Here is a 22,478-nt window from a genome sequence, read left to right as displayed (position 1 = left end):
ATTGTCTCTCGCCTTTTGTGCAACATTTAGCTGAATTCAGAGGACTCGGACCCGTAAATTCACCGTGAAGGTCTGAAGAACCATGGAAATATATTTTGCAGGTAAGTGGGCCCTAGTCACTGGAGCATGAAATGCATTTACAATAACCTTCTCCATCTTGTTTTGAGCACAAACTAAGAGACATCCATTGTGTCCTGAAAGAATCACTGCCTTAATTACAGTGTGTTTGTGTGTGTCTGTGTGGCCGAAGAGCCTATAGACAAATGGAATGTGTGTGTCAGGTTGGCCGTCACACAGAGAGCTCCGGTGAATAATGGGCATTGTGTTTATGGATATTTTCACACAGGCATCGGCAGGCCACGGCACTCGCTCTGGCGCACTGCGGGGCAGAGGTCATGGCTGTCACAAGCACGCAGGCTGACCTGGACAGCATTCTGCTGGAGGTACCCCTCCCCCTCCACCACCCGTTGCTTGCTCTATTGTCCCTCTATAGGACCTCTCCTCTCTACCAGCCCTATACACATACCATCAGAGGCTGACTAGTTTCCCCGCTGCTCTCTTCATCTCCCTGGCCCATTGTTTCTGCTCCGCTCCATGACGAGAGATGATGAGAGATTCGTTGTGGTGATTCTCCTGCTGTCCGTTCTCTCTGTGTGATTGGTTCTGGTGGTCCATTCTCTCTGTGTGATTGGTTCTGGTGGTCCGTTCTCTCTGTGTGATTGGTTCTGATGTCTGGTGTCTGGTTCTGGTTGTTCCCTGCAGTGTCCATCAATCAGGCCAGTGTGTGTGGACCTAGGGAACTGGGGGGCCACAGAGGAGGCGCTATGGGAGGCTGTTGGTAACATTGATCGCCCTTCCTAGAAGTCGCCGCCAACCAGTTTGACATGTAAAAACGCTCTCTTCGCTGTCCTTTGATTCATATTCATTAAAGTGAAACACAAGTCACTCAAGACAAGGTATTAGACCTGTGTTTTAGACCTAGAGTACATGTATTAGACCTGTGTTTTAGACCTAGAGTACATGTATTAGACCTGTGTTTTAGACCTAGAGTACATGTATTAGACCTGTGTTTTAGACCTAGAGTACATGTATTAGACCTGTGTTTTAGACCCAGAGTACATGTATTAGACCTGTGCTTTAGACCCAGAGTACATGTATTAGACCTGTGTTTTAGACCCAGAGTACATGTATTAGACCTGTGTTTTAGACCCAGAGTACATGTATTAGACCTGTGTTTTAGACCCAGAGTACATGTATTAGACCTGTGTTTTAGACCCAGAGTACATGTATTAGACCTGTGTTTTAGACCCAGAGTACATGTATTAGACCTGTGTTTTAGACCCAGAGTACATGTATTAGACCTGTGTTTTAGACCCAGAGTACATGTATTAGACCCAGAGTACATGTATTAGACCTAGAGTACATGTATTAGACCTAGTGTACATGTATTAGACCTAGTGTACATGTATTTGTAAGGGGTGCGTAACCGGTGGTAGGGAAGTCAGACGCAGGAGAGCAGAACTTGGTAATAGCCGGAGCAGTTTAATAGCAAAACCAACGGCATAAAAATAACAAGATATTGGGTACAAAAACCCGTCGCGCACCAATAAACACGTCCACAAGCACTTACAATAAACAATTCCACACAAAGACATGGGGGGAACAGAGGGTTAAATACACAGCAAGTGATTGAGGGAATTGAAACCAGGTGTGAGGAAAAACAAGACAAAACACATGGAAAATGAAAAGTGGATCGATGATGGCTAGAAGACCGGCGACGCCGACCGCCGAGCGCCGCCCGTACAAGGAGAGGACCCGACTTCGGCGAAAGTCGTGACAGTACCCCCCCCCCCCCCCCCCCTTGATGCACAGCTCCAGCAGCGCGCCGACGCCGGCCTCGGGGAAAACCCGGAGGGCGAGGCGCAGGGCGATCTGGACGGAGACGGTGGAACTCCCGCAGCATTGAAGGGTCCAACACGTCCTCCACCTGAACCCAGCACCTCTCCTCCGGACCGTACCCCTCCCACTCCACGAGGTACTGAAGGCCCCTCGCCCGATGCCTCGAATCCAGGATAGAGCGAACGGAGAACGCAGGGCCCCCTCGATGTCCAGAGGGGGCGGAGGAACCTCCCGCACCTCAGACTCCTGGAGCGGGCCAACCACCACCAGCCTGAGGAGAGACACATGGAACGAGGGGTTAATACGGTAATCAGGGGGAAGCTGTAACATATAACAAACCTCGTTCACTCTACTCAGGACTTTAAATGGCCCCACAAACCGCGGCTCGAGCTTCCGGCAGGGCAGGCGGAGGGACAGGTTCCGGGTCGAGAGCCAGACCCTGTCGTCTCACTGCGGTGACGGTCTGTGCTGGCTTTCTGGTGCAGCACGACCCGCTGGAGGTGAACATGGGCGGCGTCCCATGTCTCCTCCACGCGCCTGAACCAGTCGTCCACCGCCGGAGCCTCGGTCTGACTCTGATGCCAAGGCGCCAGAACCGGCTGGTACCCCAGTACGCACTGGAAGGGGGAGAGGTGAGTGGCGGAGAGAGTTCTGAGCCATCTCGGCCCAGGGCACGAACGCTGCCCACTCCCCCGGCCGATCCTGGCAATACAACCGCAGAAACCTGCCCACATCCTCGGGATGAAACCCTGAGGTAAGGCTGATCGAGACCCCAAGACGTTCCATGAACGCCTTCCAGACCCTCGAAGTGAACTGGGGACCTTGATCAGACACTATATCCTCAGGCACCCTGTAGTGCCGGAAGACGTGCGTAAACAAGGCCTACGCAGTCTGTATGGCTGTAGGGAGACCGGGCAGAGGGAGGAGACGGCAGGACTTAGATTACCGATCCACAACGACCAGGATTGTGGTGTTACCCTGTGAGGGGAGGGGGGGGGGGGTGTCGGTAAGAAAATCCACCGACAGGTGCGACCAAGGCCGCTGTGGAACGGGTAAGGGGAGTAGCTTACCTCTGGGCAGGTGCCTAGGTGCCTTACACTGGGCGCACACCGAGCAGGAGGAAACATAAACCCTCACGTCCTTGGCCAAGGTAGGCCACCAGTACTTCCCAACCAAACAGCGCACCGTCCGACTGATCCCAGGATGACCAGAGGAGGGTGACGTGTGGGCCCAATAGATCAACCGGTCACGGACAGCAGACGGAACGTACAGACGCCCAGCGGGACACTGGAGGGGAGCGGGCTCTGCACGTAACGCCTGCTCAATGTCCGCGTCCAGCTCCCACACTACCGGCGCCACCAGGCAGGATGCTGGGAGTATGGGAGTATGGGAGTGGGATCCATGGGCCACTCCTCAGTGTCATACAGTCGGGACAGTGCGTCTGCTTTCACGTTTTGGGTACCTGGTCTGTAGGAAAGGGGAAAAACAAAACGGGTGTAAAACATGGCCCACCTTGCCTGGCGAAGGTTCAGTCTCCTCGCTGCCCGGATGTACTCCAGATTTCGGTGGTCAGTCCAGATGAGAAAAATGTGTTTAGCCCCCTCAAGCCAATGTCTCCACGCCTTCAGAGCCTTGACGACAGCCAACAGCTCCCGGTCCCCCACATCATAGTTTCGCTCCGCCGGGCTGAGCTTCTTCGAGAAGAAGGCACAGGGGCGAAGCTTCGGTGGCGTACCCGAGCGCTGAGAGAGCACGGCTCCTTTCCCAGCCTCGGACGCGTCCACCTCCACTATGAACGCCAAAGAGGGATCCGGATGGGCCAGCACGGGAGCCGAGGTAAACAGAGCCCTCAGGTGACCAAAAGCCCTGTCCGCCTCAGCCGACCACTGCAAACAAACCGGGCCCCACTTCAGCAGTGAGGTAATGGGAGCCGCTACCCGACCAAAACCCCGGATAAACCCCCGGTAGTAATTGTCAAACCCTAGGAACCGCTGCACTTCCTTTACCGTGGTGGGAGTCGGCTAATTACGCACGGCTGAAAAGCGGTCACTCTCAATCTCCACCCCCAAGGTAGAAATGCGGTACCCTAGGAAGGAGACGGACTGCTGGAAGAACAGGCATTTCTCAGCCTTGACGTACAGGTCATGCTTCAACAGTCGACCAAGCACCCTGCGCACCAGGGACACATGCTCAGCGCGTGTAGCGGAGTATATCAGAATGTCATCAATATACACCACTACACCCTGCCCGTGCAGGTCCCTGAAAATCTCGTCTACAAAGGCTTGGAAGACTGATGGAGCATTCATCAACCCGTACAGCATGACGAGGTACTCATAATGCCCTGAGGTCGTACTGAACGCCGTCTTCCACTCGTCTCCCTCCCGGATACGCACCAGGTTGTAAGCACTCCTGAGATCTAGTTTGGTGAAGAAGCGCGCCCCGTGCATTGACTCAATCACCGTGGCGATAAGAGGTAGCGGGTAACTGTACCTCACCGTGATCTGATTTAGGCCTTGGTAGTCAATACACGGGCGCAGACCTCCCTCCTCCTTCACAAAAAAGAAACTTGAGGAGGCGGGTGAAGTGGAGGACCGAATGTACCCCTGACGCAGGGATTCGGAGACATATGTTTCTATAGCCGCCGTCTCCGCCTGTGAGAGGGGATACACGTGACTCCTGGGACGTGCAGCATCTACCAGGAGATTTATCGCACAATCGCCCCGTTGATGGGGTGGTAATTGAGTCGCCTTATTTTTGGAGAAGGTGAGAGCCAAATCGGCATATTCAGGGGCAATGCGCACGGTGGAGACCTGGTCTGGACTTTCCACCATAGTAGCACCAACGGAAACCCCTAAACACCTCCCCGAGCACTCTTGCGACCACCCCGTGAGATCCCTCCGTTGCCAAGAAACAGTGGGGTCGTGACAAGCTAACCAGGGTAGGCCTAGCACCACGGGAAACGAAGGAGAGTCAATGTGGAAGAGACTAATTCTCTCCTTGTGACCCCCCTGCGTCACCATACCCAGAGGAGCGGTGGCCTCCCTAATCAACCCTGACCCTAATGGTCGACTGTCTAAGGTACTCGATCCCCAGATGGCGTAGCAGTCAGACGTCTTTGTCTTTGTCCTGTCCCTTGTATATATCTTTTTACATATTTTTCTTCACATATCTTTTACAAATATTTTCCTAAACCTCAACTTCTAAATACTCTCCTGCAACCCGCCTAACCCAATGTGGCGTGGATCTGCTTTTTTCTAAAGTATTCATTTTCACTTCGGATCTGGAATCCCTCAACTGAAGCTAGCCAGCTAAGCTACCTACCAGCTATCAGTTAGCAAACCATTGCTAGCGGTCATCAGCTAACCTTTAGCTCGGAAAGCTCTCGCCAGTTCGAACAACGTGACTCAAACCAGAGCATAACGGACCTATTTCTCTCCATATCCCCGGATTCCTACTGCAAACTCTGAACATTTTCATCTGGATCTTCGCAACTAGCTAACCGCAATCCCAGGTGACCATTCCTGGCTAGCGTTTCCATCCCGGAGCAAGCATCAATTAGCCTGAAGCTAGCCCGGCCAGGGCTCCTGTGCTACCACCGAAGCCCACTCCTGGGCTACAATATCCGGACCCCTTCTACTGCCGGTACGGGGCACGGAACCCCGCCGATCCTCTACAACTGGAATACCGACAATCTGCCCGAGGATTCCAACAGGCCCCTCAGGCGCGACGCCCGCTGAAGGCCCATTCTGCTAACCTGCTAGCTACCTAGAGCTACTTGGAACCCTACTGATTCCACGACTGGTCTATCGACGTCACCGCACGAAGAGGCAAAACAGACTACCCCCATCGCGACGTCCCCCAAAGGCTAACTTGCTGGCCCCGGTCTGCTAACTGCTAACTTGCCTGCCCCGGTCTGCTAACTGCTAGCCCCTGCTAACTGCTTGCTTGCCAACCCGGTCTGCTAACTGCTAGCTTGCCAGCTCCGGTCTGCTAACTGCTAGCTTGTTTAGCCCCGGCCTACTAACTATTAGCATCGGCCTGCTAACTGTCTGAATCGCCGTGCCCCCAGTCAGCCCAACCACTCACTGGACCCATATGTTCACTTGGCTACGCATGCCTCTCTCAAATATCAATATGCCTCGTCCATTACTGTCCTGGTTAGTGATTACTGTCTTATTTCACTGTAGAGCCTCTAGCCCTGCTCAATATGCCTTAACCAACAATGTTGTTCCACCTCCTACATATGCGATGACATCACCTGGTTTAAATGTCTCTAGAGACTATATCTCTCTCATCATTACTCAATGCCTAGGTTTACCTCCAATGTACTCACATCCTACCTTACCTTTTTCTGTACACTATGCCTTGAATCTATGCTATCGTGCCCAGAAACCTGCTCCTTTTACTCTGTTCTGAACGTGCTAGACGGCCAGTTCGTATAGCATTTAGCCGTACCCTTATCCTACTTCTCCTCTGTCCCTCTGGTGATGTAGAGGTTAATCCAGGTCCTGCAGTGCCTAGCTCCACTCCCACTCCCCAGGTGCTCTCATTTGTTGACTTCTGTAACCGTAAAAGCCTTTGTTTCATGCATGTTAACATTAGAAGCCTACTCCCTAAGTTTGTTTTACTCACTGCTTTAGCACACTCTGCCAACCCGGATGTCTTAGCCGTGTCTGAATCCTGGCTTAGGAAAACCACCCAAAAAACTGAAATCTCCATCGCTAACTATAAAATATTCTGCCAAGATAGAACTGCCAAAGGGGGCGGTGTTGCAATCAACTGCAAAGATAGCCTGTAGAGTTCTGTATTACTATCCAAGTCTGTACCCAAACAATTCGAGCTTCTACTTCTAAAAATTCACCTTTCCAGAAACAAGTCTCTCACAGTTCCACAATAAATGTTTGTTTTGTTCGATAATGTCCATCCTTTATGTCCAAATACCCCCTTTGTGTTGGCAATAATGTTTCAACCGGAGAATTCCTTTGTCTTCAGAAATGTAATGGAACGCAAGTTAACTTCTCTGCGCTACGGATCCCTTTTACTTGATCACTTTCCTAAATCACCGCTAGAATTGCAGGGCGCCAAATGCAAAAATATTACAAAAAATATTTATAATCATGCAATCACAAGTGAAATATACCAAAACACAGCTTAGCTTGTTGTTAATCCACCTATCGTGTCAGATTTTGAAAATATATTTTACAGCGAAAGAAATCCAAGCTTTTGTGAGTGTAGCAAGTGACTGACTGAACGAACCCTCACTATCAGTATCTGCAATTTGGCAGTACGTCCAGACCCTTGTTTTGAGAACAAAAGATATCTCTGTTTCAAGGTCTCAGCTTAGAGAGAAGAAGCCGCGTGAGCTATTGGTCTGTCACATGCATGACCCAGTACTGGTCAGTCACATGAAGGAAGCAAACGTTAGTGATGAATTATTTATGAATGAATAAGCTAAATCATGCAAATATAACTTGTCTGCAATGGGACTGCCCCGATAGAGCTCCTGATCGACATGTGTACATGGTGCATTGAGTTGGTTGGAACCTCTCCAGCATGCTGATAATAAACAATGATTCATACAAGATTGACTTTGAGTGTCCCATGTGTAAAAATTTCCACAACAATTTGGTGTCAACGAACAGGACGATTAATTCTGCCTGCGGAGCTTTCCAGTGGGGGTCTGCGAGGAAAACCTTGCAGACGGTGGCGCATTTTATGAAGTGTGAGGGAAATTCCCATTTGACCAAAAGAATGAGACCCGCCCAGACCCTGACTGTGACTTGCCCAGGATGAGACACGTCATCCGCAAACAATTAAGGGACAACATTTAAATGAATTTAAATGAATCTGTATAAAAATATAAATAAATGGTAAAAAATGTAATTAAGACAAGTAATGTATGAGAAGTCTATTCACTAGTCTAAGAAAAGACTGGAGTGAGGGCGTAACGGTAATCAAATCAAATAACATTTTATTGGTCACATACACATGGTTAGCAGATGTTAATACGAGTGTAGCGAAATGCTTGTGCTTCTAGTTCAGACCATGCAGTAATGTCTAACAAGTAATCTAACAATTTCACAACAACTACCTTATACACATAAGTGTAAAGGAATGAATAAGAATATGTACATATAAATATATGGATAAGCGATGGCCGAATGGTATTGGCAAGATGCAGTAGATGGTATAGAGTACAGTATATACATATATGAGTAATGTAGGGTATGTAAACATTACATAAAGTGGCATTGTTTAAAGTGACTAGTGATACATTTATTACATCCAATTTTTTATTATTAAGTGGCTAAAAATTTGAGTCAGTATGTTGGCAGCAGGCACTCAATGTTAGTGATGGCTGTTTAACAGCCTGATGGCCATGAGATAGAAGCTGTTTTTCAGTCTCTCGGTTCCAGCTTTGATGCACCTGTACTGACCTCGCCTTCTGGATGATAGCGGGGTGAACAGGCAGTGGCTCGGGTGGTTGTTGTCCTTGATCTTTTTGGCCTTCCTGTGACATCGGGTGGTGTAGGTGTTCTGGAGGGCAGGTAGTTTGCCCCCGGTGATGCGTTGTGCAGACCTCACTACCCTCCGGAGAGCCTTACAGTTGTGGGCGGAGCAGTTGCCGTACCAGGCGGTGATACAGCCCAACAGGATGCTCTCGATTGTGCATCTGTAAAAGTTTGTGAGGGTTTTAGGTGACAAGCCAAATTTCTTCAGCCTCCTGAGGTTTGAAGAGGCGCTCTTGCGCCTTCTTCACCACACTGTCTGTGTGGACCATTTCAGTTTGTCCGTGATGTATATGCCAAGGAACTTAACTTTCCACCTTCTCCACTACTGTCCCGTCGATGTGGATAGGGGGGGTGCTCACTCTGTTGTTTCCTGAAGTCCACGATCATCTCCTTTGTTTTGTTGACATTGAGTGTGAGGTTATTTACCGGACACCACATGGAAAGCCCCGCTGACAGCTGTCTGTAAGCATTTATAAGAAATGTCTACATGGCCTGCAGCCACTGCAAAATAACAGTGTTTTTGAACACGGGGTGTTATTTAAATGTATAGGAAGTAGTGGCACAAGAACAGTTGAAGATACATATGGTGCATAGCAAGTAACGACAAGAGAATCGTTGAAGATCCACATGGGGTAATGAGGAGATTACAGAGTGTACTATGGGTACTTAGTACTATGGGAATAGTACTAAGTGAATGTGGATTTGAAAGTTGTGCGATATGACATTTAAGCTGATTGAAATTTGGATAATAAATGGATTGAAATTAGAACTATTAAGATTGAAATTTGGATAGAAATGTGGATTTAAACTACTGATTGAAAATTGGATAATAAGAGATTGAAATGTAGCTATAAATCACGGAGTGAATGAGAGCTGTCAGGGGACTAGCTCATATGCGAAAGAGGTGAATGAATACCCCAACCAGTTCTGTGTGAGTTTTTAAATCTATAACGCTATTTACGGTTCTGTCCACCACCGCCCGTCGGATCTACAGGTAGAGGATAACATGACTCAGAGATCTCATTCAAGGGTAACATGTTTCTGAGAATAACATGTCTAATTAGTAATGAGGATAACATGTCTCATTAGAGGATAACATGATTACACGTCTCATTAGTAATGAGGATAACATGTCTCTGAGGGTAACATGACTTTAGATTACATGAGGATAACATGACTCATCAGTGGAGTTTGATGGTATAACGTTATTATGTATGTGGATATATGAAAAGAGAAAGTACTATTCCCGGATATGCTGTTAAATAGAACACTAGAGTGAATATTCAAACCCCTGTATGAACAGAACACTGTTGTAGAGGAATTTGTGATGTAACACAAATGTATAATGGTTACTAGAGATAAAGTAACATAATATTGAGTATAATGGGTTACTAGAGATCTGATGAAGTAACAATAGAAAAAATAATAATATACAACTTGCAAAATGGAAACTGCATCTGTTTCCCTGTCTGTGCTGTCTCAGGTGCCAGACTTATTATGGACCGTGATCACCATCTATAGGGGACTGTCAGACAGTGCCAACCCAGTTAATACATATTGATCCCTTCAAAGTATTACATGCTAATCTTAAAATAATAGACATTTAATAAGTGGAAGCAGTAAGTGAATATCCAACAGAAATGTTAAATACATATATAGAGTAACATTGTTAGGGTAGACTAAAATTAAAACAGTGCCTTCCAGTATGGAGAAAGTTATCATGTTTGTGTTGTTTTGTTTTAAACCTTGCAATTGGGGGAAAAGCAGAACATTGTTTGAGAGTGATCCGGGTGTATTAGCAGTAGTGATTGAGGTCTTCCTATTTGGGAAGAAGGGAGTCCGAGTTGAAGGAAACAGATATGGAGACCAGTGAAAGTAACAACGTGAATGGGAATTGGCTTTCAGTTAGCATTCTAACAATGCAATGTCTTAGTAATTTGAAGAAGTAAATGTTTCAATATAAGGTCACATGACAAACAGAGGGATTGAGCATCAAAGCCTGGTAAACTGCTCTCATGATTAAGTCATCTGTTGTTAAATAAGCTTGCTGTGGAACAATAAATACATTTGGGACAGAGGTCTGAATAATTGAATAAGACATGTTTTTTACAATTTATTTCTCAATTCTATACTATGGGTAGCAACAGTGATTTAAGTAAGAAGGTAATGTCATCTAAAACAATAATCTGTTTCCATTACGCGGAGCTGTATCCATAATGTAGATCCAAGTAAATATTTTTAGTACCGAATATTGAGCTGATTTATTTAACCTTTATTTAACTAGGCAAATCAGTTTAGAACACATTCTTATTTACAATGATGGCCTACCAAAAATAAATATATATATATGACAAAACACACATTACGACAAGAGGGACAACACTACATCAAGACAGACCTAAGACAACATAGCAAGGCAGCAACACATGACAACACAGCATGGTAGCAACACAACATGACAACGTGGTAGAAACACAACATGGTAGCAGCACAAAACATGGTACAAACATTATTGGGCACAAACAACAGCAGAAAGGGCAAGAAGGTAGAGACAACAATACATCACACTAAGCAGCCACAACTGTCAATAGGAGTGTCCATGATTGAGTCTTTGAATGAAGAGATGGATATAAAACTGTCCAGTTTGAGTGTTTGTTGCAGCTCGTTCCAGTCGCTAGCTGCAGCGAACTGAAAAGACGAGCGACCCAGGGATGTGTGTGCTTTCGGGACCTTTAACAAAATGTAACTGTCAGAACAGGTGTTGTATGTGGAGGATGAGGGCTGCAGTAGACATCTCAGATGGGGGGGGGGGAGTGAGGCCTATGTGGGTTTTATAAATAAGCATTAACCAGTGGGTCTTGCGACGGGTATACAGAGATGACCAGTTTACAGAGGAGTATAGAGTGCAGTGATGTGTCCTATAAGGAGCATTGGTGACAAATCTGATGGCCGAATGGTAAAGAACATCTAGCCGCTCGAGAGCATCCTTACCTGCCGATCTATAAATGATGTCTCCGTAATCTTGCATGGGTAGGATGGTCATCTGAAATCAGGGTTAGTTTGGCAGCTGGGGTGAAAGAGGAGCGATTACGATAGAGGAAACCAAGTCTTGATTTAACTTTAGCCTGCAGCTTTGATATGTGCTGAGAGAAGGACAGTGTAACGTCTAGCCATACTCCCAAGTACTTGTGTGAGGTGACTACCTCAAGCTCTAAACCCTCAGAGATAGTAATCACACTTGTGGGGAGAGGTGCATTCGTCTTACCAAACCACATGACCTTTGTTTTGGAGGTGTTCAGAACAAGGTTAAGGGTAGAGAAAGCTTGTTGGACACTAAGAAAACTTTGTTGTAGAGAATTTAACACAAAATACGGGGAGGGGCCAGCTGAGTATAAAACGGTATCATCTGCATTTAAATAGATGAGAGCTTCCTACTGCCTGAGCTATGTTGTTGATGTAAATTGAGAAGAGCGTGGGGCCTAGGATTGAGCCTTGGGGTACTCCCTTGGTGACAGGCAGTGGCTGAGACAGCAGATTTTCTGACTTTATACACTGCACTCTTTGAGAGAGGTTGTTAGCAAACCAGGTCAAAGACCCCTCAGAGACACCAATACTCCTTAGCCGGCCCAACAGAATGGAATGGTCTACCGTATCAAAAGCCGTGGCCAAGTCAATAAAAATAGCAACACAACATTGCTTAAAATCAAGGGCAATGGTGAGGACCTTTAAGGTTGTTGCTTCAATATATCCACATAATTTTCCTACCTCATGATGCCATCCATTTTGTGAAGTGCACCAGTCCCTCCTGCAGCAAAGCACCCCCTAAACATGATGCTGCCACCCACGTGCTTCACGGTTGGGATGGTGTTCTTCGGCTTGCAAGCCTCTCCCTTTTTCCTCCAAACATAACGATGGTCATTATGGCCAAAAAGTTATATTTTTGTTTCATCAGACCAGAGGACATTTCTCCAAAAAGTACGATGTTTGTCCCCATGTGCAGTTGCAAACCGTAGTCTGGCTTTTTTTATGGCGGTTTTGGAGCAGTGACTTCTTCCTTGCTGAGCGGCCTTTCAGGTTATGTCGACATAGAACTCGTTTTACTGTGGATATAGATACTTTTGTACCCGTTTCCTCCAGCATCTTCACAAGGTCCTTTGCTGTTGTTCTGGGATTGATTTGTACATTTTGCACAAAGTACGTTCAACTCTGGGAGACAGAACGTGTCTCCCTCCTGAGCGGTATGACGGTTGCGTGGTCCCATGGTGTTTATACTTGCGTACTATTGTTTGTACAGATGAACGTGGTACCTTCAGGCGTTTGGAAATTGCTCCCAAGGATGAGCCAGACTTGTGGAGGTCTACAATTTTTTTTCTGAGGTCTTGGCTGATTTCTTTTGATTTTCCCCATGATGTCAAGCAAAGAGGCACTGAGTTTTAAGGTATGCCTTGAAATACATCCACAGGTACACCTCCAATTGACTCAAATTATGTCAATTGGGCTATCAGAAGCCATGACATCATTTTCTGGAATTTTCCAAGCTGTTTAAAGGCACAGTCAACTTAATGTGTGTAAACTTCTGACCCACTGGAATTGTGATACAGTGAATTATAAGTGAAATAATCTGTCTGTAAAAAATAGTTGGATAAAATACTTGTGTCATGCACAAAGTAGATGTCCTAACCGACTTGCCAAAACTATAGTTTGTTAACAAAAAATGTGTGGTGTGGTTGAAAAATGAGTTTTAATGACTCCAACCTAAGTGTATGTAAATTTCCGACTTCAACTGTACAGAATGTCAAAGGGTTACTGAGAGAGGTTCACTGAGAATAATCATTTTAGATCACCTACTGAACAGAATGTATGGCTAATTAATTTGCATGGATTTTCTTGGACATGTCCCTACTTTGGGAAGATATCTTGGCAATTTCCCCAGAGCAGATACAGTCCAGTATTTGCAGCTCAGAAACAGATTTCTTCACATCCTCTAAGGAGATGTGTGGGTTAACAGTGATGCTGGGTAAGGCCTTGTATTCAGGAAGGACACAGGAGACTCTACAAAGACAGATCAGGAAACAGGGAAAAAGAGGATGGTTGAGAAAAGACAAACATTTCACTTTCAGCATTGACACCTGCTGCTGTGGGCAGAGACAGTGATGTCACCTGGAGGAAGTGGATGTGATCATCTGTGTGTGAGAGCTTCTCCAGCTCAGCATCTCTCCTCCTCAGCTCAGCCACCTCCTGCTCCAATTGCTTCAGGAGTCCTTCAGCCCGACTCACTTCAGCCTTCTCCTGGGCTCTGATCAGCTCCTTCAACTCAGCTACTTCTCTCAATGGAGTGGATCAGCTCAGTAAATATCCGCTCACTGTCCTCCATTGCTTCCTGTGCAGAGCACTGTTAGGACAGAGAGAGGAGGGGTTCCATTTCAACCAGCCCATTAACTCAGCTCTCACCACGACCCCAAACAGCCTGTTCCCTACAGTACGGCACAGTGGGATTGGAACGTGGCCCAGAAACGGGCTCCTCACTGACTCCAGCTTTAATGTGCTTTACTAGGAGTAGTACAGTGCATTCGGAAAGTATACAGAACCCTTGACTTTTTCCACATTTTGTTACGTTACAGCCTTATTCTATAATGGATCAAATTCATTTTTTCCCTCAATTTAATCACAGTACCCTTTAATGACAAAACGAAAACAGGTTTTTGAAATGTTTGCAAATGTATTAAAAATAAAAAACAGAAATACCTTATTTACATAAGTATTCAGACCTTTTGCTATGAGTCTCAAAATTGAGCTCAGGTGCATCCTGTTTCCATTGATCATCCTTGAGATGTTTCTACAACTTGGAGTCCACCTATGGTAAATTAAATTGATTGGACATGATTTGGAAAAGCACACACCTGTTGATATATGGTCCCATGGTTGACAGTGCATGTCAGAGCAAAAACCAAGCCATGAGATCAAAGGAATTGTCTGTAGAGCTCCTGTTGTAGAATGTCAGTACTGAGAGAGACTTGGTAATACCTTCAAACAATCATCTTTATTTAATATCGATTAATTATTGCAATAATGAAACCCTCAGCCCAAACAATCTACCCTTTACAGACCATGCTATTCCTTATATATCTCATACCAAGATTGCTCAGTCATAGCTGACTGAGCTATGACTGAGCAATCTTGGTATGAGATATATAAGGAATAGCATGGTCTGTAAAGGGTAGATTGTTTGGGCTGAGGGTTTGGGCTGAGGGTTTCATTATCCCCATATAGATTGGAGGCACCATAAGCCACTTTGGGTTCATCCTCTGGTCATCTGCCTCTGGTGCTGTCCCCCAGAAGGCAGGAAGATTAGGAATAGTGAAGCCTTTGTTATGTTCCTCTAGGCTCTCTCTCTCGGTGACACCCACCACATCTTATCTATGGAATGACAGCTGTAGGTTTTTACCTAGCCATCGCTTAATCAGTTGCCAGCCCTAGCTTCAGAAAACTCCTCTCAGTTAACTCAGAATGAAGGAAAGAAATGTCTTACTACAGTATTAGTTAAGTAAATAATTGCTAAATATCCAACAAATCAAGTAAATATATAATTTTTCTATCACACTCCGAGACAGGCTTGTGTTGAGGCATAGTACCCCAAAAAAATGCAGCATTGAAGGTGCCCAAGAACACAGTGGCCTCCATTATTCTTAAAGGGAAGAAGTTTGGAACCACCAAGACTCTTCCTAGAGCTGGCCAAACTGAGAAATCAGGGGAGAAGGACCTTGGTCAGGGAGGTGACCAAGAACCAGATGGTCACTCTGACAGAGCTCCAGAGTTCCTCTGTGGAGATGGGAGAACCTATAGTAGGACAACCATCTCTGCAGCACTCCACCAATCAGGCCTTTATGATAGAGTGGCCAGACGGAAGCCAATGATCAGTAAAATGCACATGACAGCATGCTTGGAGTTTGCCAAAAGGCACCTAAAGACTCTCAGACCATGAGAAACAAGATTCTCTGGTCTGATGAAACTAAGATAGAACTCTTTGGCCTGAATGCCAAGCGTCACGTCTGGAGGAAACCTGGTACCATCCCTACGGTGGAGCATGGTGGTGGCAGCATCATGCTGTGGGGATGTTTTTCAACGACAGGGACACTAGTCAGAATCGAGGGAGAGATGAACAGAGCCAAGTACAGAGAGATCCTTGAGGAAAACCTGCTCCAGAGCTCGAACGTACACCTTCCAACAGGACAACAACACTAAGCACACAGCCAAGACAAAGCAGGAGTAGCTTCGGGACAAGTCTGAATGTCCTTGAGTGGCCCAGGCAGAGCCCGGACTTGAACGCGATTTAACATCTCTGGAGAGACCTGAAAATAGCGGTGCAGTGATGCTCCCCATCCAAACTGATAGAGCTTGAGAGGATCTTCAGAGACGAATGGGAGAAACTCCCCAATACAGGTGTGCCAAGCTTGTAGCGTCATACCCAAGAATACTCGAGGCTGTAATCGCTGCCAAAGGTGCTTCAACAAAGTACTGAGTAAAGGGTACAATTATTTTTTTTTTGCTTTGTCATTATGGGGTATTGTGTGTGTGTAGATTGATGAGAAAAAACAACAACAATTGAATACATTTTAGAATAACTTAACAAAATGTGGAAAAAGTCAAGGGGTCTGAAAATGTTCTGAATTGACTGTAAATCCTTTTACTGAGGATTATCTGTTAAGTGAATACATGTAATGGTCAACAACACTCACCTTGAGAGATTTCACAGGCCGTCTCACCTCCTGAATCTCATTCTCTCTCCTCTGGATTCTATGTTTAAATTTCTGCTGTCTCCCTCAGCTGCTTCTGTAGAGAAACACACAATAATCTGGGTTCCAATCTAGTCACCTTTCGGCAAAATTTGCCGTTTTGAATCCAAAATAGGTGACCTATGTGATTTATGTAGATCCGATGAGAAAATGTTTGGGCGGGGGGGGTCATTGGATCAATACTGGCTTTATGCGAACAAGTGATGCGCGTTTGGAGCAATACTTGCTGTTTCCAAGGCTCAGCCAATCGTTCACATAACAACAGAATGCAGCACGCGACTGAAGAGAGAAGAGACAACCAATTTGCTAGTTACCACATCAGCGCATGCTCTGGAAAGACAGCGGGAGAGTGGAAAGGCAGTTTGCCAGTTAATTTACAGCAGCACGTCCCCTAAACGATAACGAATAGGTAGGTGAGATACCTGACTGTGGAGACGGGGGCGAGAAGGTGATGAAGCGTACTTCATGAACTGTAACCGAAAAAAACAACTGGCATTTGGAAAGTGTGAGGTGAGGGAGAAAGTGTGGTGGAACAAGTATTGTTAGCATTGTTAAGTATCTTGCTAGCTGGATCGAATTATCTGTTAGCTAGCCAGATAAATGTTGAGCAACATTAGCCAACTTAACTGATCAAATAATTGAGTTTATGGTGTGAAAATTATCTAGCTAATAATGTCAGACAGCTACTGTAACGTTAGTTAGCTAGCTAACGTTACAACATCAGATGAGCGAACATTAGTAACCAAACCAATTCGGTATAGTATTAACTGGTAACGTCATACGACTCCTTGCCGTTCCTCAAGTTATAACACGTTAGTTGCTTACTGGACTCTGGCAATCTGTGTGAAATGTTAACTAGCTAACGTTACTATCTGTGAATTAATGTTTTCCCTCTACAGTATGTGGTTAATTTTCAGAATGAGAGAATTAGGTGAAAATGAGGCGTTGCTTGTTTAACAAGTGTAGCTGGAGCTGGGCCTGGCTTAAGCTGGATGCCACTGTAGAGGTGAAAGGAACACCATTGGTCAACCAGAGGTGGCTCTTTCTCACCTTTTCAATACGGTGGACAAAAAGGGGTATGTCAGGTGTACTCTCTGCCTGAAAGAGATCAATTATGCCAACAAAGGGTATCATGCTCTGCTGGCACATTGTAGAACAGAGGTCTACAGGCAGAAAGTGTACAATGTAATAATGTGCAGTGTAGCCCAAAGATTATGCTTTTCTTGTGTCGGACTTGACAGTAACACTTGTGTGTGAGGATTATAAAACATTTTACTCAGTGAACGTTTTTGCACACATGTAGCCTTGTGCACTTGATTGATGTCTGCTATAGGGGCCACTATAATAGAGCAAACATATGTGCAATATTTAGCGGTGTGTGTGTGGTCACAAGCATTCTATTATAAAGGCTGTCATGGCTAACTGCAATATAAGTGTATTGTTTTTTCTCAAGACTTGTGTCATTTGCAGTAAAGTCAAGGCAACAAATAACATTGAATTGCTTTCTTTACCTGAGTTAGGTTCACATTAACCACTTATTTTACACACAGAGACTGATCATGTAGATCATATTCTTTGTTGTTTAATTAGTTAAAACCTGCATTTCCCCCTAGCACGGATTTTTTTGCACGTTTCAGTGCAAAAAAACAAAACAAGTGTCACCTTTTTGGGCCCTCACCAGTTTGCACCAATGATGACAATGTTAATAATAATATGATGATGATGATTAAGACAACAACAACAATATTGATAATAATATGAATAATAATAATACAGGCTACTTATATAGCGCATTTCAAGGATCCAATGTCACTTAACAATTCTAGAGAAGAAACACAAACAAAAATGTCAACAAAACAGCATGAAACAAAGAGTAGGAGGTAGGACTCGTGGAAGGGAAAGAGTGTATGAGTATTGTGCGTGTGTATGTGTGTGTGTGAGTGGGAGAAAGAGTGTGGGTGTTTGAGAAGTGAGAAGGGGAGGGGGTTGTAGAGGTAGGTCTTTAGGCAGGACTGAAATATGGTGGCCAGACACACAGAAAGAGGCCAGACATACCAGACAGGACTTGACAGCTTTGAGTTTCTCCCAGTACAGGAGTCACAGGCCACATCTCCAGGTCCAGCATAATAGTGAGCAGGAGGAGCAGCTTGGAGTCCTGTCTTCTTCAGATTCTCCACCAATTCAGCCAGCAGAGGGTTTCTGTTCAGAACAGGCCTTGGGATGAATGTCTGTCTGCACCGGGGACAGCTGTAGACACCCTTATGATCATCCTGATCAAAGCAGTCTTTAATACATCCCATACAGTAGCTGTGTCCACAGGGAATACCCAAAGGATCCTTCAGTACATCCAGACAGATGGGACCACTGATGGAATCCTTGGATTTTGCCATGTTGGATCTGACACTTCCAGACTCAGCAGCTGAGTATAAAGAGATACTTTCTGTTTCTCTAGGAGTGTCTGTTCCTTATAAGTGGGAATATTTACTGGTTAAGTAGGGGTACTCATACCTTTACAAGGTGTGGTGTTGGACAGAGGCAAGGAAGAGACCGCTGTGATTGTGATTGGTCAACCAGAGGAGGCTGTGAATGGGGAAGACAGGAGTATTTGGACTGGAGTCCTGCCTCCATTCTTCAGAATCAGAAATCTGTAAGTATGCAAATTAACCACGCTTGATCTTTACACATTTGTATCATGACAGAATGCATTCAAAACAATCACATTGGTCTGGGAACAGGAGCCGTGGTTTCTTGCTAAAAAATTAAAAGCCACACACATCACAAAGAATGATTAAATTAATTAAACACACTTGTACACTTCAAAACACCACTAAAACTTGTTGCATATACATTTGTATTTATTATACAAAATGTAAATATTTCACAACACTGACATGTGAAGTCACAAAAGAAAAATAATTAAACCATTATACAAGTCATCTCATTGCCAGTGCATTAAAAAAAGCTTTCTTAATAACAATGGGTTTGAATCACGAGTGCATATCTGTGCAGTAGTATTTAGTATATTTTCAGAATTCTGATCTACAGCATTGGGGAATAGGATGAAGTTATGACTGAGGAATGGTTAGCTGCTCCTAGATCTGTGTCTGAGGAAAAATGTCTACCCAGAGGCAGTATTGACAACTTGGACAGGACCAGACACTCATTATTCAACCAGACAGTTGTGATGCCAAACAACATTTTTATGACAAATAATAATGGTGCCTGAGGGGATGGCTGCCGTTTTACGGGCTCCTAACCAAATTGGGCTATTTTGTGTTTTTTTTGCATTGTTTTTAACGTATTTTGTACATAATGTTGCTGCTACCGTCTCTTATGACCAAAAACAGCTTATGGATATCAGAACAGCGATTACTTACCTCGAACTGGCTGAAGATTTTTTCTTGAATAAGTCTGACGCGAAAGATATACTGTTGCTCCCAGACCAGGCCCAAATCCCTGTCATTCGCATGAAGAAAAGACGGAGATACAGGGGACGCAGATCCGGGTGCCTTGTGAGAATTCGTCGGTGAGTGGGTATCCCGCCTCCACCATCCGTTAAATTGGCCAACGTGCAATCACTGGAGAATAAACTGGATGAGCTAAGTTATTGACTATCCTACCAGCGGGACATTAAACACTGTAATATCTTATGTTTCACAGAGTCGTGGCTGAACAACGACACGGATAATATAGTTGGCTGAGTTTTCCGTGCATCGGTAGGACAGAACAGCCACGTCCGGTAAGACAAGGGGTGGTGGTGTGTGCCTATTTGTCAATAACAGCTTGTGCGCAATGTCTAATAATAAAGGAAGTCTCAAAGTATTGCTCGCCTGAGGTAGAGTACCTCATGATAAACTGCAGACCAAATTATCTACCAAGAGAGTTCTCATCTATATTTTTTGTAGCCGTCTATTTACCACCACAAATCGATGCTGGCACTAGGACCGCACTCAACGAGCTGTAAAATGCCATAAGCAAACAAAAAAATGCTCATCCAGAAGCGCCGCTCCTAGTGGCCGGGGACGTTAATGCAGGCAAACTTAAATCCGTTTTACCTAATTTCTACCAGAATGTCACAAGTGCAACCAGAGAAGACCATCTTTACTCCACACACAGGGACGAGTACAATGCTCTCCCTCGGCCTCCATTTGGCAAATCTGACCATAATTCTATCCTCCTGATTGCTGCTTACAAGCAAAAACTAAAGCAGGAAGTACCAGTGACTCACTCAATACGGAAGCGGTCAGATGACATGGATGATCAAGCCGACTCTTTTCTCTGTATACATCAATGATGTTGCTCTTGCTGCTGGTGATTCTCTGATCCACCTCTACGCAGACGACACCATTCTGTATACTTCTGGCCCTTCTTTGGACAGTGTTAACAAACCTCCAGACGAGCTTCAATGCCATACAACACTCCTTCCGTGGCCTCCAACTGCTCTTAAATGCAAGTAAAACAAAATGCATGCTCTTCAACCGATCGCTGCCCGCACCCGCCCATCCGTCTAGCATCACCACTCTTGACGGTTCTGACTTAGAATATGTGGACAACTACAAATACCTAGGTGTCTGGTTAGACTGAAAACTCTCCTTCCAGACTCACATTAAGCTTCTCCAATCCAAAATGAAATCTATAATCAGCTTCCTATTTCCCAACAAAGCATCCTTCACTCATGCTGCCAAACATACTCTCGTAAAACTGACCATCCTACCGATCCTTGACTTTGGCGATGTCATTTACAAAATAGCGTACAACACTCTAACCAGCAAACTGGATGTAGTCTACCACAAGGCCATCCGTTTTGTCATCAAAGCCCCATATACTACCCACCACTGCGACCTGTATGCTCTCGTTGGCTGGCCCTCGCTTCATATTCATCTCCAAACCCACTGGCTCCAGGTCATCTACAAGTCTTTTATGTAAAGCCCCGCCGTATCTCAGGTCACCATAGCAGCACCCACAGCACACGCTCCAGCAGGTATATTTCACAGGTCATCCCCAAAGCCAACTCCTCCTTTGGCCGCCTTTCCTTGACTGGATTCGAATTGCAAAAATCACTGAAGCTGGAGAATGACATCTCCCTCACTAGGTTTAAGCATCAGCTGTCAGAGCAGCTTACCGATCCTTGCACCTGTGCACAGCCCATCTGTAAATAGCCCACCCAACTACCTCATCCCCATATTGTTATTTTAGCTCCTTTGCACCCCAGTATCTCTACTCGCACATTCATCTTCTGCACATATATCACTCCAGTGTTTAATTGCTAAATTGTAATTATTTCGCCACTACGGCCTATATATTGCCTTACCTCCCTAATCTTACTACATTTGCACACACTGTATACAGATTTTTCTATTGTGTTATTGACTGTATGTTTGTTTATCCCATGTGTAACTCTGTTGTTGTTTGTGTCGCACCGCTTTGCTTGATCTTGGCCAGGTCGCAGTTGTAAATGAGAACATGTTCTCAACTGGCCTACCTGGTTAAATAAAGGTAAAATAAAAAAAATTATGCTACAGGACTGGTTTTGCTAGCACAGACTGGAATACGTTCCAGGATTCATCCAATGGCATTGAGGAATATACCACCTCAAATCACCGGTTTTATCAAGAAGTGCATTGACGACGTCGTCCCCACAGTGACCGTACGTATATATTCCAACCAGAAGCCATGGATTACAGGCAACATCCGCACCGAACTAAAGGCTAGAGCTGCCGATTTCAAGGAGCGGGACACGGAAAAAATCCTACTATGCCCTCAGACAAACCATCAAACAGGCAAAGTGTCAATACAGGACTAAGATTAAATCCCACCTGGACAAAAGGAACACCTATGTGAGAATGCTGTTCATTGACTACAGCTCAGCGTTCAACACCATAGTGCCCACAAAGCTCATCACTAAGCTAAGGACCCTGGGACTAAACACCTCCCTCTGCATCTGGATCCTGGATGTCCTGACGGGCCGCCTCCAGGTAGTAAGGGTAGGAAACATCACATCTACCACACTGATCCTCAACACAGGGGCCCCTCAGGGGTGCGTGGTTAGTCTCCTCCTGTACTCCTTGTTCACCCACAACTGCGTGGTCAAGCACGACTCCAACACCATCATTAAGTTTGTTGACGACACAACGGTGGTAGGCCTGATCACCGACAACAATGAGACAGCCTCTAGGGAGGAGGTCAGAGACCTGGCAGTGTGGTGCCAGGACAACAACAACTTCTCCCAAAACGTAAGCAAGACAAAGGAGCTGATCGTGGACTACAGGAAAAG

At 45.3% G+C, this 22,478-nt stretch overlaps 1 long non-coding RNA gene across 2 annotated transcripts; it reads right to left on the bottom strand.

Moving 5' to 3' along the window:
- Positions 1-1,848: 1,848 nt before the first annotated feature.
- LOC139571390 (uncharacterized) lies at positions 1,849-16,985 on the bottom strand. Of its 2 annotated transcripts, none has more exons than XR_011674289.1 (3): positions 16,148-16,985; positions 13,572-13,803; positions 1,849-2,170 (listed from the first exon to the last, which is right to left on the bottom strand). It is a non-coding gene; the product is annotated as an uncharacterized lncRNA (long non-coding RNA). The 2 variants fall into 2 exon arrangements; XR_011674288.1 differs by lacking the exon at positions 1,849-2,170 and adding an exon at positions 11,860-13,463 and having other exon boundaries at positions 16,148-16,983.
- Positions 16,986-22,478: the final 5,493 nt, after the last annotated feature.

Source organism: Salvelinus alpinus, chromosome 3, assembly GCF_045679555.1.
Source record: "Salvelinus alpinus chromosome 3, SLU_Salpinus.1, whole genome shotgun sequence".
In the NCBI taxonomy this organism is placed as follows: domain Eukaryota; kingdom Metazoa; phylum Chordata; class Actinopteri; order Salmoniformes; family Salmonidae; genus Salvelinus; species Salvelinus alpinus.
Note: the sequence above shows the minus strand (reverse complement) of the source record. Positions and strands in the feature narration are given on the sequence as shown.